Below are 4,931 nucleotides of genomic sequence, written 5' to 3' on the forward strand. Positions count from 1 at the left end.
CTTCAGTTCTTTCTGTAAGTGGGCATTCCCTAATGTAAGCCACCTACCAGTCTTTATATGAATATATAAAAATGATAACTACTGGCTATCTGTCAAGAGCTAGATTCCCCAGTGTGTGTATCCCTCAACTCAAAAGTAGTTGGCTTGGTCTATACATCAAATTAATAAAATTGTAAAATCTTGGGGATTTCCCTACATATAAAATCATTTAGCATTTTCTTGAAAGGCTACATTGACAATTGGCCCAGAATAGCCTTGTGATACAAACTAAACATTATCTTTAATATATTTGGAGATATTAGCAAACTTGTAGTCATTTGTTTCTCAATAACCAAATATCTAATATATTATATATGCCTTTGCATATAGACAAAATTACTGAATGTCATTTGGGAAAAATGTAGAAAGGTCATTTCAAGTAATGTTCAGAAGTTTTGAGTTAGCAAATCCTTTGCGATATCTAAATGTAAAGATCTGGCAACTTCCGTGTTCCAAAGGCCTTTAAAGGGCTCCCAGTAACTGATCTCCTCACAGCTTAGATTAGAAGCTCAAGGGCTGCAGAGAGAGTTGTTCAGTGGCTAAGAGCACTTGCTGCTATTACAGAAGACGTGGTTTTGGTTCCCAGCACCTACATGGGGTTCACAATCATCCTAACTCCAGTTCCATGGGATCTGCTATCCCTTCTACCCTCTGCAGGCACTGTGCATACATGTGGTGCACATACATACATGTAAGCAAAACATATGAAGTAAAATGAATACATCTAGTAAATTTTTAAATAGTCATTAATTTTAAAAGTATTCAAATAATTCTTTATGAATCTTTTGCAATCTCAAGTGAAAAATCAATTTTTTGGTCTGGAGAGACGGCTTAGCAGTTGAGAGCACTGACTACTCTGCCAGAGGTCCTGAGTTCAATTCCCAGCAACCATATGGTGGCTCACAACCATCTGAAATGGGATCTGATGCCCTCTTCTGGTGTGTCTGTAGACAGCTGCAGTGTATTCAACATGTATATAAAATAAAATCTTTAAAAAAGAAAAAGGGAAATCAAGTTTTACTGATGTTCTTAAGTCTCTGACACATAATTGTACTTGTTGAATTTTTAAAGACTGACCAAGAAGAGAAGAAAAACTGAGCAAGTGTTTCCCAATAGCATCACAGACAAATTTTCACATAAATTTAGTATATGTCAGAGCTGTTCAAATCGGCTTTTCTCTGATATCATAGTATCAGAAGAACAAAGAACACCTAGTAATTTCAACTAACAAAATTCCTGACTGTGTCAAAAGGGACTAAAACTCCATATGGACTGTGCTGGTACTGGCCTTGATTCTGGTCATAGGGTATGGGGATTGGGTAGGACATAGTTATATTAGAAAGCCTTCCCAGCCAGGATTCTCTTAAGTACTGCATTTTCACAGTTGACCATTGCTGCTCATTATCAAATAGAAGCCTGGTTCAGAGTAAAGTGTTGGTGCTTGGGGGTGGGGGAGCTCAGTAGTAGGGTGCTTGCCTAGCATGAGTACAACCTTGGTTCCTAGCTCCTGCATTGTGTTATGCTTCAGGCAGTGACAGAAGTCCACTGTGTAGGCAGGAGAATGGGCTTGTAAGATGTCCTATCGTCATTACCAGAATATGTCCTTTGTGTGAATGCAAGGAAGGCTGCTGATAAGTTGGCCCAGCGATGGAGAGGTTGGCGTGGGTGGCTCAGTCCTTTGATGAGTTCTTAAAATAGCAGATGAGACAGGAGAGAGTAGGAGAGGCTGCGAGGGCTAGCCTTGCACATGCTAACTTTGCAGCTAGAAAGGCCAAGAGTTGGGGACTGCAGTCACCTCCAGCGGCTGGAGAGGCCTGAGAACACGCCCTTCTGGAGCACCAGAAGGAAGCCCTGTCAGCTCCTTGGTTTTTAGCCTAGTGACCGGCACCAGGCTTCTAGGGTCCACAAGTGGAACACGCTTGGGTTGCCTAGGCCACCAGTTTACAGTCTATCCATAGATGATAGAAAGCAGTACGCATGTTTCCCCACTGCTGTGGAGAACCAGGGGAGGAAGGAGGGCCCTTTCCAGTTTACAGTTGGACAGTCCATCTGCAGTCCCTAAACAGAACACCACAAAAGCCATCAAAGTGGCAGCTAGCCCTTCCTCCCACCCCAGCCTACAGCCACAGTGACCCCCACACTTCCCCCCTCAAGCTGTCAAAAATGCCGGGTCCAGTCAAATGGTGGCTCCTGTCAAAATGGCAGCACCATGACATCTCAGCCTACAGCCCTCATGTGCCCACATGGCATATCACCTTTCCCGCCTCATCAGGAGTTGCCCCTCAAGAGCTGTTCATGGAGGTGACACCTTTCCTGCCTCAGCCTACAGCCTTGGTCAGACAGCATTGCAGGAGCTGTCCACAGCGGCAGCACCTCCTCTCCAGGGTCCCTGAGCATCCCCCCTGAGGTGGTACCTTGGCAAAAACCAGCTGCAGTCAGAAAAGACTTCCCACCCTAACCCATGGGCCAGAGGCAGGGAAAAGGGGGTGAAAAAAAAAGGTCACAAATCCCTGAACAGGAAAACCCACCAATCTCTGAGCTTCCCAAACTCAGGACTTGAAATCTCACCAATCCTCAATCCAGAAAAGCTCCGCCCCCTCAGAAATCCTATATAAGCCCTGCCCTTTGTCCAATTCCCTACTGTCTGCTCCTGGAAGCAGAGGGTAGCCATCCCTGGATTCACCCCTCCACACCCTGGACCCTCCAATAAATCTCATTTAGTGAGATTTCCTGCCTGGTATGACTCTAATCAGAAGACAAAAAGCAATGAAGAGAAGAGAAGCACCTGGGCTGAGGCTCCTGCACTCCTCAGCTCAGCTGGGAATAACCTCCCCTGAGAGCTGCACTGCCTCTGCTCAGGAGGCTTCCTCTCAGAGCTGTGTGGTTCCTGAACTCGTATGTCTCAGGATGCCCTTCCTTGAGACACTGTCCCACCTCAGACCTGTGTAGTTTCTGAACTTCCAAGTCCCAGGATGCCCTTGCATCCGAGCAGAAACATAGCATCCTGGTGGAAGTGGAGGCAGCAGGAGCTTGAAGCAGCAGGCCATATGACCTCTGCAGTCAGAGCTGTGAACACTCCACTTAGCTTACTCCCTCCATTTTACACACTCCAGGCTGTTGGCCCAGGGAAACACACACACACACACAGTTTGTGTCTGAGACTGAAGTAGCAGCTGGTTGTGACCTGCCGTCTGGGTTCCAGGAATCAATCCAGAGTCCTCTTATCTGGTTATGCACTGGTGACTATACTCAGAAGCCTGCCTGCCTCAGCCCAGCACATCTGGGGTGTGTGCCCCATCTCTACAGATGTTATCCTTCCCACTCAGCTGCGAGGACTGCAGTCAGAAGCTGTTGTCTCTCTTCTGTAGCAGAGAGCGTTCTTTCACGCTTTCCAAGAATCTAAAATTTCTGCTCACCGTGTCCAGTACCTATTGTCACATTTTGCTGTCTCCATGACTTGTCTGTCATGGAGAGTGGCTCACTGATGCGCTCATAGGACACTCACTGCTGCTGGACGTCTGATGCTCTCTTAAGCCTCAGCTGAGAACTGAGTGTCTGCTGGGCCATGAGTCCTCCTCTATTTGTTCCACAGTTGGAGTTGGTGTTTGTGTCATGTATGCTTTGCATGTCTGTCCCTTCTGTAAACTTGGCTCATAGTCGCCATTTATCTGTCCAGTCCTCCTCTATACACAAGACCGTTGGCAGCCTTCAAGCCATTGTCTTGGGAGAAGCGTGCAAACAGGCATACAGTATTTGAAAACACTTTTATTGTTAGCCTTTCAAAACACAGAAGAGTTTCTAAACTGACATAGATTAGTGTCTCCTGTTCACTAGTATAACTATACACTAATATATTTATTATATTGTCAAGCATTTGTTTGGTTTGTTTGAGGATTTGTTTTTGTTGGAAGCAAGGTCTCACTAGCCTGGAACTTACTATATAAAACAGGCTGGCCTTGACCTTGAAAACATCCACCTGTTTCTGCCTCTTGAGCTCTGGGATTAAAGTCACATGCTGCCACATATGCGTGCGTGTGTGTGTGTGTGTTTGTTAGTTCTGGTTTCTGTTTTGTTTTTTGTTTTTGTTTTTCAAGACAAGTTTTCTCTGTGTAGCTTTGCTGGCCTGGAAACTCTCTGTGTGAACCAGGCTGGCCTCGAACTCATAGAGCTACGCCTGCCTCTGCCTCCCAAGCACTAGCATGAAAGGTATGTCCTGTAGTGAGATTTGTCTTGTGCGCCTGGTCCTTTAAAGGATCCCCAGTTGCTAGTAAACTGGCCCTTCAAGAATTCTTAGCTGTTTGAACTACTTGACCCCATGACCTTCTTTCAGTGTTGGTTGCCTCTTGGATTTCTGGGAAGGAGAGAGGATATAAAAAAGCCAGCTGAGGCTGAGGAAGAGCATTGGGCTAGCTGAGTGAGAAGACAGTTGAGTCAGAGAAGACACTGTTAGGAGACAGCTGAGCCAGAAGGAGCTGAGCTGAGCAGATAGGCTACCACAGTCGTAATGGCTTGGAGCTGCGAGTATGGGGAAAATGGGAGAAGGGACTGTTTAAGCAGGCTGTTGGGGAACTGAGGGAGGAACAAAGGATTGAGGGAAACATTTGAAGGGGCAGGCCTGGAAACTGGAAGGAGGGCTGTCAGGGAGTTAAGAGAACTTGTTAACGCTGGTAGGAAAAGGAAACATTAAAAGAAAAATTTTTAAATAAACACATTTTACATACGCCACCACTGCCTACATTTGTAATAGTATGTGTGTCTCTGTGTGTGCGTATGTGTGTGCTCTCACGCTTGTGTGCATGTGCGTGGGTGCGTGCGTGTGTGCGTGTGCGTGTGCTCTCATGCTCATGTGCACACGCGCGCGCGCGCGTGTGTGTGTGTGTGTGTGTGTGTGT

The sequence above is a fragment of the Mastomys coucha genome, unplaced genomic scaffold (assembly GCF_008632895.1).
Source record: "Mastomys coucha isolate ucsf_1 unplaced genomic scaffold, UCSF_Mcou_1 pScaffold14, whole genome shotgun sequence".
Taxonomy (NCBI): Eukaryota; Metazoa; Chordata; class Mammalia; order Rodentia; family Muridae; genus Mastomys; species Mastomys coucha.